The sequence below is a fragment of the Lepidochelys kempii genome, chromosome 3 (genome assembly GCF_965140285.1).
Source record: "Lepidochelys kempii isolate rLepKem1 chromosome 3, rLepKem1.hap1, whole genome shotgun sequence".
NCBI classification, from domain to species: Eukaryota; Metazoa; Chordata; order Testudines; family Cheloniidae; genus Lepidochelys; species Lepidochelys kempii.
Window position 1 is genome coordinate 91,432,850 of NC_136382.1, and position 13,203 is coordinate 91,446,052.

The following is a 13,203-nucleotide window of genomic DNA, read 5'->3' on the forward strand; positions in this document are numbered from 1 at the left end:
GTAGTGGAGCCTTTTGAGGATAGCTCCACACAGCTGGCCCCATGCTTTAGTATTGTAGTTTCTGGGTACTGCTCAAGGGTAGCATAGCACAATACATTTGAAAGCAATTTAAGTCAGGATCTGTCACTTGCTATTTGTTTGTACAGGGCCTACTGCAATGGGACCCTACCTTTGTTTCAAGCTTCTTGTTGCTACCACAATATAAATGTTTGATTGTACTGTGTAATTTAACTCTGATTCTGGATAGGTACGAGATACTGCAAGTGAACCTTAACACCACATAATGATGTTTTTGGACTGTGACTCATACAAGCTTTTCCTCTCAATGACAGATTCAAGTTGATTCAATTTCTTTGCCACGCCAACCCCACTAATGTAAAGTGTAACCTCAGCTGTACACAGATGTATGTTTGCAATGGAGCTACTTGAATCCTGGGTAAAATTATTCATTTAATATTTCAAATGATACATTATTGTCATTCTACAAATAGCATTTGACTAAAAATAGAAGTACTTAAACTGGAACATATGACTAGAAGGGAGTACCTGTGTCACTGAGTCCAGTCCTCTGCTATCACAAGCAATCCTGTCATATAATCCCTGTTCATAAATTTATCAAGCTGCATCTTAACACTAGTTAAGTGTTTGCCCTCACTACTCTTGTTGAAGGCTATTCCAGAACCTGACTTCTCTGGTGGTTAGAAACCTTCTAATATTCAGCCTAAACTTCCTCATGGCCAGTTTATTCTTTTTAAACAATGTCAAATTTATTTGAACACTGGTTTCATTATTTGAATGTAGTATTTGCCCAGTATCAAAGAAAGATCTCTCTCTCTCTCTCTCTCTCTCTCTCTCAGCTGTACTGTAACATTCAGTACAGCACGCATTGGAGCTGAATTGAGTCTGAGATTCAGATTCAGCAGGACATTTGCTTTAAAGGCTACTTTTTCTCATTAATTTTTGGATGAAATCCTCACTTTTTTTTCCTTCAGCATTCTCTGTGGAAAATTTTAGGTTTTTCATAATTGTTCAGGTTTTAGGAACTGAAACTTGTGTGACAGTGTTCAAGCTTCTTAGCAAAACCTGAACATTCAAGTTAAATTTTTTTTATATCCTTTTTTTTCAATAAGATTTTAGCCAGCTATACGCAGCAGCCATGTTTTTCTATGACCCAGTTGGTCTGTACTCGAAACTTGTTGTTTAGAGCAGGGGTTCTCAAACTTCATTGCACCACGACCCCCTTCTGACAACAAAAATTACTTCATGACCCCAGAATGGGGGACTGAAACCTGAGCCCTGCTGCCCCCCAGGGTGGGGGGGAGGGATGCGAAGCTAAAGCCTAAGGACTTCAGCCCCAGGTCAGGGGCCCTGTAGCCTGAGCCCCACCACCTAGGGCTGAAGCCTGAGCCCAGCCCATCCAGGGCTGAAGCCCTTGGGCTTCGGCCGCAGGTGATGGGGCTCAGTCTTTAGCTTCGGCTGTGGGCCCGAGCAAGTCTAAAGCCAGCCCTGGCGACCCTGTTTTAGGGTCCCAACTCAGTTCGAGAACCCTAGGTTAGAGGCTCTAGTATGGGGAATAACATCACGAATGACCTTCTGTCAGCAATCACTGTCTGTGCACTTATCAGCTTTTCCATCATGCTGTCAATCCTGTCCTTTAAATGTTCTTACCTTTCAACTATCTCAACTCATTTTCAAATTGCTAGTTGTTTCTCTCTGTATATTTCTACTCCTGTAGAGTTTCCTTTAAATTGTTGTTGGAATTTCCCCCTACCCTCCAGAAGGTTCCTCACCAAAGGCTCTCAAGTAAACTGTCATGAGATAAGAGGGAGGGTCCTCTTATGGATCAGTAACTGGTTAAAAGATAGGAAACAAAGGGTAGGAATAAATGGTCACTTTTCAGAATGGAGAGAGGTAAATAGTGGTGTCCCCCAGGGCGCTGTACCAGTCCTATTCACTGTTTTCCACCTTTTCCAGATCATTTATGAATATATTGAAGTGGCAAAATTTGCAGATGATACAAAACTACTCAAGATAGTTAAGTTCAAAGCAGACTGTGAAGAGATACAAAGCGATCTCACAAAACAGGGTGACAGCTAATAGAATGTTGGGAATCATTAAGAAAGGGATTGATAATAAGGCAGAAAATATCATACTGCCTCTATATAAATCCATGCTACACCTACATCTTGAATACTGCATGCAGATGTGGTGTGTGTCATCGTCCCCATCTCAAAAAAGATATATTGGAATAGGGAGAGGTACAGAAAAGGGCAACAAAAATGATTAGGGGTATGGAACAGCTTCCATATGAGGAGAGATTAATAAGACTGGGACTTTTCAGCTTGGAAGAGAGATGATTAAGGGGAGATATGATAGAAGTCTATAAAATCATGACTGGTTTGGAGAAAGTAAATAAGAAAGTGTTATTTACTCCTTCTCATAACACAAGAACTAGGGGTCACCAAAAGAAATTAATAGGCAGCAGGTTTAAAACAAATGAAGGAAGTATTTTTTCACACAACGCACAGTCACCCTGTGGAACTCTTTGCCAGAGGATGTTGTAAAGGCCAAGACTATGACAGGGTTAAAAAAAGAACTAGATAAGTTCATGGAGGATAGGTCCATCAATGACTATTAGCCAGGATGGGCAGGGATGGTGTCCCTAGCCTCTATTGGCCAGAAGCTGGGAATGGGCAACAGGTGATGATCACTTGATGATTACCTGTTCTGTTCATTCCCTCTGAAGCACTTCGTGTTGGCCACTGTTGGAAGACAAGATACTGGGCTAGATGTACCATTGGTCTGACCCAGTATGCCTGTTCTTGTGTATTGGTGGTTTTTGTAAGTGAAACCAGTGATTTTGGGGGAGAGAGGTAGGGGTGTGTGTGTGTGTAAACTTGAAAGGCCAGTTGTCAAGAGGCTTATGTCTCAACACTGTATACTGAGGCCCGCCCCCCACCCACACAGTCAATTTCTTGGCCTTAATCAACTTCAAGGAGGGATTGAGGGCTACACATCATGGCAGGGGTGCCTCCCAAAGTTAACCCTGGATGGAGTTAAATTGGGAAGGGTAACTGGATGGACAAGATCATTTCCACACCCCCAAGCATATCCTTTCTCAGTGTGCAGATTCCCAGCCCAAGAGAAGACATGCACAGGATCAGGAGAAGGAAAGAGCAATACAGTAGGGGCAGTACTTCCCATTCTAGCCCCACTGATGATGATCTATGGGGTTTGGTTCTTGGGTGGTTGTTCTGCTCTCTCTACCCATTGAGGGAGAAGGGATAATCTGAGTCCAAATAATTTAGGTACAGAATCATGTAACAAAAGGCTGTAACTCCAAAAAGATACTATTTGTTTCCATTCATGTTGTGGATTTGGTTACAAACATGGCAGAGATATTAAATTAGGAAATTGTCCACTATTCTTTCACAGCTACCTGATCAACTCTTTGACCTCGAATCCATGTCACTGTTAATGGAAACCTTTGGCTCTTTGTTGGGATAAACAAGAATAGCTTTTGTTTACCGATTTATTAGCTTGTGGGTGAGTCTTCCTACAAATAATCAATGTTCTGAAGAGGGACATGATCTAGATCTGTTTGCTCCATGAAGGTTTATATAAAACACAGAAATGTAGGTGTCACTCCATGCATCAACTAAGAAGTGTTTTTATCAAAGCCTTGGCATCATTGGACTTCAAATATATTTGATTGCCTAGAAAATGTGGTTTTCAAAATGTGAATTGCCTTGTACAACGTTAGTGTTGCTGAAAACTCTAGTTTTATTTTGCATGTGAAATTTACTTTTACTGTTAGATTACACCACACAAACACACAAACCCCCTCATATGTAGCCTAGACAGCAAAAGTAGTTATGACTTTATATGGTTCCACACCACAATATTATGTGTAATATGTGGGGGTACGACTAGGAAGCTTGTCTCAAAAGAAATAATTGTAATATATTCTAATTATGGGAACATGGAATCTTCCCCCTTGAGATACAACTTTGCCATGGATGTTCAAGCTCCTTCCACTTCTTGCCTCAAGAATTTTTTTTAAAATATGAGATTTAATTTTTTTAAAGTAATAAGTATGAATAAAGAAGGGAAAGGACCTTGCCAAGAATGAACAGGGCAAAAGAGGTCTGTACTTTTTATTTGCATCTTGTCTAGTGTTAAAAAGCTCCAACATATCTTCCTGAGATGGAGCATAGTTCTAATTCCATTGTTTTAGTCTTTGACAATTCTACTTAACTTGTCCTAATATTCTTCCCCTCTCCTGAATGAATATGATATACCTCCTCAGAGGTAAGCCTTGATGTCTCTTCATAAATATAGCTGTGAATGAAGTTGTGTGGGCATTTGTTTCTAAATAAGTAGGCTTGGCAGAATTTTTGATTGATAATATTATGTTAACACTTTTCTCTATTTTTATCAACTTAATGTCCTGCAACTGTGAACAATTTATGTGGGGGTTTTGACAATTATTTAATGACTGACATTGCAATTCAAAAAGTTAAAGCTTTATAACTGTAAAAAAACAAACTGTCCATCATATGTTAAAATATGCTAAGTAAATATGCTTAAATCAAACCATAGTTCTCTAAGCAGCATTTTTCTTTCTTGGCATAGCTGTACATTTCTATTATTGATGGAAATATATTTTCATTGGTTTGTGTGTATGTGTACAGTGAAACTGATGTTTACTGACACTTACCAATAAAAATTTAATCCTTCCAAGCCTATAAAGTTTTTTGACTTCTTGTAATAATAAGAGAGATTGAAAATATGGGTTCTGATTTGGGAGATTCAATTTGTCCTTAAATTGTATAGCTGGTCACCATTTCTTTATTTAATATATGGAGGGTGGCTGGTTCCTGGTCAGATTTCTATTGTTCCAGTATTAGATGCTGTTGTCCTCTCTATACAAATAGGTGAGATTGGGGAAGCAAGAAGGGGTGGGATGGGGGGGAAAGAGGGAGAACATATGACACTAGAATACTCCTCCTCTACGGTTCACTAATTCTCTAGTTGCCAGCTTCATGATTTATGTGTGGGCATAAACTAGATAAAAGTTCTTTCAGGGCAGGACTATCTAGGAAGCATGCAGAATGGGTTTTGCTAGTATCTATCAGTTAGAAGATTTATTAACAAGGTTAAAGGTCCTTCTAAGGACAACAGGGGTTATACCAAAAGCTAACACCCAGGCAGCTGGTTTGTTAAAGAAATCTGGGTCATACCTACATGTGACAAAAATATTTACTTGTGGGACTTCAGTGTCATTAAGCTTAATTTTAAGAGAGTTGAGTGCTACTAATTAATTTTTGAAGGCATCCACAATTTGATATTAATTTTGTATGAAATATTAGAGCTAGGTCCCTTCCTTTTGTAAGAAAGGACAGTTCTAATTTGTCATTCATAGCATTCCTCTTTGAAGTCCTGGATTCTCAAAGTCAGACAGGTGAGTTTCCTGGTTCTTTTTGTTTTTGTTTAACAAAAACAAACCAAAAAACCCCTCTCTACATCTTCTCTAGGTTTCTTGAGACGTGCCAATATTTTCTTTCATGTAATAAGATCGATCATCCCCTTAATATTCCATGAAATGATGTTTAAGGAGATACCTGTGATTGCTGAATAGCATTATGATTCCATTTGTTCCAGGTGGGATCAGGTTGTGATAACTATTATAAATGAGTGAACTGTCAAATCCCAAGCCTTCTGAAGCACACACAATATACACCAGGGCATGTGACTAACTGATAAAGATGTGGTAGTACAATAAACTCTTCACAGAAAAACAAGTGTTTGGTTATAACTGACAACAGCATCCTTGCTCATCCCCATTACAGATAACTAAGAGGGCAACTCACTGTTCTGTGCCTCTGCCTTTCTAGGATTTGGGGATTTTCTGGAAACCAAGCATATAGACTGTGTTCGTGCTACTGCATAGAAAAATGTGCAACTCATCTTTTTTAAGTAGGGATAGTGGAGAGGGCACCTACCCTGGGACTCAGTAGATGTGGGTTTTATTCTTGGATCTGCCACTGACCTGTTTTGAAACCTTGGGCAAGTCACTTCATCTCTCTTTTTTGGACCTCCTAGCCTCTTGTATATTTGCATTGTAAGCTCTTCAGGACAAGGGCTGTTTTCTTACAATGTGTGTGTTTGGTGCCTAGCACGATAGGGTACTGATCTCCATTTGGGTCTCTCAGTGCTACTGTAATATTATTAATTTTCCCAAAAAGAAGGCAGGCCAAGATGTAAAATTGCAAACCTGTTGGCACTCATGTCCTTTGCCATTTGGAGTTTTGCACTGAAGTGTTATGGAAATTTATACAACATCAGAACAGACACTGGAATTCTTCCCTGCAAAAGCTCTTTTTGATATGAGACAAGTTGTAAGGTTGATTCAGCGCTGGATTCCATCGGCTCTTGTGGGAGTGATCTATGGCTACACCCACACTAGTGAATTTACACACATCTATGCATGTCTGTACCACACTCCCCTGTTCACTACTAAACCCCAGAAACACCTGTCTGAAGGTGAGTAGAGGGTGAATAAACTAGCATGCCTGAGGGTTAAGGATAAGTACACACTTTAGGCTGTGGCATGGCCCCATACCTGTGCGAGTCTGCAGGGTGAATGGGGGTAAGGGGCATGTACCAGTCTTGAGTTTCAGTAGTCCTCCACCCTCATTCCCACAATTCAATGAACCCTTTTCTACCTGATCCTCACTCTATAAAGGTCCTCTGTTCCCCCATTTTTACCAGCATTAGCAAGCTGCACTGACCACATCAGCATAGCTTTCCGCTGCACTCTTCACAGATCAGTACAGGTGAGAATGGATTCAGCTCTGAGAACAGCTGCTTTGCCCCCCTACCACACCCAGGTGCTGATCAATGTGAGGTCAGAATGCACCATTCTCCATGACTTCTCCTGGAGCAGCAGGAACATACATCTGTATTGGGAAATTTCATGGAGGCCGGAGCAAGCGGGTGTTGAGTGGACTCCAACCCAGCTCCACAAATGCATAAAGCACTAGAGACTCCTGTGTAGAAAGGCCAAGAACTCAAACAGTCACTCCAGGATACCTTGTGGTTCATGCCCCTTCTACAATGAGCTGGACCAGATGTTTCAAGGCCTCTCAGTACAGAGCTTTGGAGTGACCTGCAACCCCCTCCTCAATCCTGCTGGTATCACTGTCCTTTGGGATGTTGATGATGAGGGCCAGTGTGAGGAGGCAACAGGCACCATGAAGGATGCCCCGGAAGACCTAGAGGACAAGGAACATGTGAATTTTGGATCTGTATGTGGAGGAGCCGGTTGAAGAAGCGCCCCCATGACAAACCTGAGGAGAACCCTTCAGAATCCAAAACACCAGCCTGATGAGTTACAACGGATCCTCACCCTCCCCACCAAAATCCCATCTTGTGCTGGTGCTACATTCCTGATTTTTAAATGCAGCCCCCACTCCACTTCAGCCCTTACATGGTTCCCAAGCAAGAGACAGCTATAAATCAATGATTTTCTGATGAACCACTATTTTACATGTGGCAGATGATATAAAAGAGATTAACACTCAATCATTTTGCCCGTGTCTGCATTTCTATGCCAGCATGCAGGCAGCAAGGGTCCTGGGGCTGAGTTTAAAAAGTTCCAGTTGGTGATGGGACAGTTGTAGAAAACTATAGTTGTTTATTTGTTAGTAACAGCTGTCTTTTTTTTTTTTTTTGGTCCCTTAGACTACAGAGTTTCAATGCTTCTCCCACACGTCCCTCCCCGCCAATGTTACCACCCCTTACAAACAGGAGCTGTGCAGAATAGGGTGGAGGGAGGCATATCAGCTCCCTGATTCTCCCAGCCACGGGCAACACAAGTACTCCCCTCTTCAGCCTATGACACTATGAAAATTTCACATTAGTACATTTTTCTTACAACTAGGAAACTCTGCTCCTTCCTTAGGAGCTGCAAAAGTTGTCTGAGAACCAAGGATTCTCTAATAGTCATTCTTATAATGCTGAAAAGTATCAACATTTTGGCCTTCTTCAATAAAGTTATGTTGCATGTAGGTGTGGGCGGAGTTCTTGGGTTCTTCCAAAGGAAAAAATTATCTATATAATGCTACCCGTGTCTCCAAACTGGCAGGACCTTTGGTTCCCAAGAAGGAAACCGTTCCACCTGGAGAGCAGGAGCAGCATCCCACAGGCAGCAGAGGCAGATGGAGGAGGACCCTGGAACACTTGTTCATTGGCATGGACAAGAGGAACCAAGAGCAGTTTGAGTTTTTTGCAGGGCACGGGAGGATCAGGTGCCTCAGCAGGAAGAGAGACTGATGAACCGGGTCATGGAGCAGGAGGTACACATTAGGGAACGGAAGCATTCCCTAATAGAGAGGGTGATAGAACTGGGGGTTGAATGAGTTTGAGGTCTGCCTGCTGCCATAGCTACTGCACCTTTCTGTGAATGACCACCTCCTCCTCTGGGTGCTGCAGAGGACCCAACCACCCCTGACTCCATGACATAGGGGAGCCTGCAGACTCCCAGGACCACACCCACCACTGTCATTGAAACCCCTCACAGGAGGTCCCCCCCCACACCTGCAACGGAGCATGCAGGAGGGGAATGATGAGCCTGCAGGAATCCCTGAAGCCCACCAAATGTCTACCCATAAGCTCTGTGCAGGACAGGTTCCTGGTTGTCCCCAGGAATTTTTTTTCAGTTTCTTCCCTCCTCCCCCTTGTCCGAGGGAATGGCACAGCAAGGAGACTGGCCAAATGTTAGTGTCTCTGAACCTTTGTTTATGGATTCAGTGCCATTTTGTTTTGTTGGTTTACATTTCTTTTTAAAAATATTTCAAGTATGCATTCCATATTCTCCTTTAATAATGTTACAGTTTCCTTGACTTGTATGTGGCCCCTCCTTCCTAAGTATGATAAATGTAAGATGTTTTCAGGTTCAGGATTGGGCCCCATGATTCATAGCTCATGAATTGGGAGAATGTAACTGTCTGGTGCCATCATGCATTTTCTTCCACCCTCCCCCAGCTAAGAGAGAACCAAAATCCCAAGGACACACCAGAAGGATGGGAAACATGTATCTCAGGTTTTGTGCTTACAGAAAGCACTGCTCGTTCTAAAAGCAGCAGAATTCTCAACAGATAAAATGGGTAGATAAGCCTCTTTAGGGCTTGGTTTGTATGCAGAAAAACAAAACACACTTCAAGTAACAATACAGGCATCTGCTGCTACCCAGAGATTAAACAGCCCCTCTGTCCCCCCCGTTTCCCCTCTCCCCCGCAAAAATAAATGGACCAGTTTCAACGCTGTGGCTAGTGCTCCATAACAACCATTTATGGGCATTTAACAATGCAGACACAGAACAGTTGGGGCACCTGCACCTGCCAAACCAAATGTTGAAAGGGTAGTGAGAAATTCAGCACTCCCAGGAAGAGGAGGAAGAGGTTTGTAAGTAAGTCTGAACAGTTATGCCAAAAATATTGCACAATGACCACGCTACAACTTTGTCAGCACCGTTCATATCGCTAACCCAACCTGAAGGGCTAAACCCAGTGGAGCTGCCCTGTTAGAACTGTATAAGGGGTGAATTGTCATAGGAACAAACAGCAAATGACCATCGACAACCAGAGAACAAAACCCTCACAAGACTATGTAGCCCAATTGTTATGTGCCAATGTTCTGTCACGGGCTTTTCTAGCAGCTGTACAGGATATGAAGGTGACTCATGGCACAGGAATTGTCATCCTTTGTCTCCTTGCTGTTCCAAGATATATAAACGTATGGAGTCCCTGATTGCTCTTGCCTGCTGGGAACCAGAACAAGTGTGTATTTGGGTGGGATCCAACTGCATGTAGCGTTTGTAAATCAGACTTGGCCTGTGCCCACTTGGCATGGAAGCTTTCCCCTCTAGCCTCATAAATGTTTTGCAGTGCACAGCAGGTGGTGATTATGTGAACAGCGTTGACCACATTGGCATCCAGATGGGTGCGTAGGCAATGCCAACAAGATTTCAGCCTATCAAACATGTACTCCATGACCATTCTGCAGCCACTGAGTTTGTAATTTAATTTCCTTTTCCCCCCACTGATGTTGGGGTCTGGTTTCATGAGCCAACTTAGGAGCAGGTATGCAAAGTCTCCCCAAAATAACATTAGTCACAGACACATTGTACAGAACCATGTTGTTTCTGGGGAATAAAGTTCATTCTCCCCCTTCCCCTTCAAGTACAATCCCGATCTCCTCATCACCCTGATGTCATGCATCGTTCCAGTGTTTCTTATGTTTGTATTCATGAATCTGCCTCTGTCGTCCACTGAGCCTTGCAGAACAAGTGAATAGTAACCCCTTTTGGTTCACATATTCATTTCTTTTGGTAGAAAAAGTATTTGGATGTGGGTGCCATCAATGTCCCTTGGACAGTTTGGAAACCTCATCCCTGAAATCCAACTGTTATTTCTGGAACTTTGCTTCTGACACTCACCCGTGGGTAGATCAGTGTTAATTGCCTCACAAATATGCACAGTCTTGACCCCAACAGTGGACTTACCAAACCCAAGGTGGTTTGCAGCTCACAGATAGCTATCTGGTGTTGCCAACCCTTACAGGGCAATATCCACCTGTTCTGTACTGGTATGGCTTCACTGAATCCAGTGTTCTGGTGCTAGAGGTTTGGTGCAAGTGTAACTCGTGCTTGTTTGGTGTGGCACTCTATCCCCCTCTAGTGGCGGCTAGATCAGCTAGAAATTGATGAGTCTGCTGCAGCCTTGGCTAATAGACATGTCTTTTAGCTCGTGCAGTAGCAGCTTGTGCATTAAGCTCCAGGGGTCCTAGGTTTGATTCTGGCCGACAATGACCAGGATCTGTCAGCATTACGCAAGCTCCTTGCACAACTCCCATGAAGGTCTCTTTCCTCATTCCGATGTTCTAAAGCCACTGCTGGTCATCCCAGGTTTCCAAAACGATGTGATCCCGCCATCCCATGCTGGTTGTCCTGAATCAGAAGCAATAGTCCACCCGGGAAGCATACCATGGCAACACTGGTATTCACCATAGTTATTCCACGGGAGTTGGCTTACCATACATCCAGGTTTTTTGAGGTTCCATCCTTTGTCCGGGAGGATTTTTCAAATAACAGGAAATGTCCAGGATTTTTGAAGAACAGACATTGCAACTCAGAAAGAGCCCCAGTTGGTCCACTTCCCAGTTGGTCCCTCCCCTGCATCCACAGCTGACTGTTCTATTCCCCTGCAGACATAGCTGCTGGATCCTGCCCACCCAGGCGCCAGCTTTCAGCCCTGGGGAGGGAGTCCCGCAGGGAGGTGCTGACAGATGGCTATTGCTGCATCCTGGGCTTGCGCCAGCCACCCTGACACTGTGACAGGGTGCAACACAGCCACTGACCTCCAGTGAGCACCCCTGCCACAGATATCCCCTGCCCAGCTCCCTCTCCCACTCTTCCTGCTCTGCCCTCCCTCTGGCAGTGTCCTCTTTTTGGGATCCTGAAATATAGTAACCCTACCTGGGAACAGATTGGATTGTCATTCCCCCTCAAGTGCAGTCCTCTTTGGCGTGTCAGAAAGTTCTGCCCAAACTCCATCCAACATCTCACTGGTCTCACTATTTATGTGATGGAGTAGAAGCAGAACCAGATCATCCTTCAGTTGCTCCCTGTCTTCTACCCAGTTTAGCAGGAGGGAGAGGTGAGCAGGAACTGCTATTGGCAGATGTGTGAAGGCATGGGACAGTACCAACAATACACAGCAAAGTGGTTTGAAGTGTCTCTCTCTGTGGTGCATAGAACCCTGGGATACCGCCCTGGAAATGGTAGTGCTAATGTCACGTAACAGCGGCAGTGTGGATGCAGATATATGCATGTACATCAAGTTATACCTGTGTCCAGCACAGCATATGTGGACACTCAGTGTGGATATACGGAACATGCGAGCAGGTACACAGTCTAGTAACTGAATATGCACACCAGTGTAGACACAGTCTGTGGTGGCAGAATGTCTGTCTGGAGCAGGGTTGTTGCGGTGCCAGGTGCTTGCACACCTTCTCTTGCACGGAGGTCAGTGCAACCCCAAACATTTGCAGTGTTGGCTGAGGAGAGCACAAAGCTAGAGTAGCCAGTAGTCGCTGATTCAGCACATTCCCGCTTAGTCTCTGCTATCAGGCCACCTATGAAGCCATAGCTGAAGTATAAAGCAGTCCTTTCTAGGCAGCATCTCCAGGGAGGGCAGTGATGCAAATACCAGCCATCTTTCCACTGGAGTATGTCAATCTATTCCTGGGTGCAGTGGCCCCTTCTGGCACAAGAGATGCAGTATATATGAGCATGAACACTGTGGTGTGAGCAGTAATGAATCCAAGCTTTTTGTTTCATCAATACTATTTGTTCATTTTATTAAGTGTCTTTATTTGGTAAGAAATAAAAACTGAACATTATCATATGAAATGTAACCAGTAAGTGGCAAACTAGAATTACTTCTGGTATAATTGGCCTTTTAAAGGACTCTCTTAAATGACCTTGTAGGAAGATGAAACTTAGCTTCATTCATCTTATTTTCCCCCCACCAGATGTAGTCACGTAAAAGCCACAGAATAGAGATTGGTTTCAGAGTAACAGCCGTGTTAGTCTGTATTCGCAAAAAGAAAAGGAGGACTTGTGGCACCTTAGAGACTAACCAATTTATTAGAGCATAAGCTTTCGTGAGCTACAGCTCACTTCTTCAGATGCATATCGTGGAAACTGCAGCAGGCTTTATATATACACAGAGAATATGAAACAATACCTATTCCCACCCCACTGTCCTGCTGGTAATAGCTTATCTAAAGTGATTTCCAGCACAAATCCAGGTTTTCTCACCCTCCACCCCCCCACACAAATTCACTCTCCTGCTGGTGATAGCCCATCCAAAGTGATAACTCTTTACACAATGTGCATGACAATTAAGCTGGGCTATTTCCTGCATAAATCCAGGTTCTCACATCCCCCCCACCCCCATACACACACAAACTCACTCTCCTGCTGGTAATAGCTCATCCAAACTGACCACTCTTCAAGTTAAAATCCAAGTTAAACCAGAACATCTGGGGGGGGGGGTAGGAAAAAACAAGAGGAAACAGGCTACCTTGCATAATGACTTAGCCACTCCAAGTCTCTATTTAAGCCTAAATTAATAG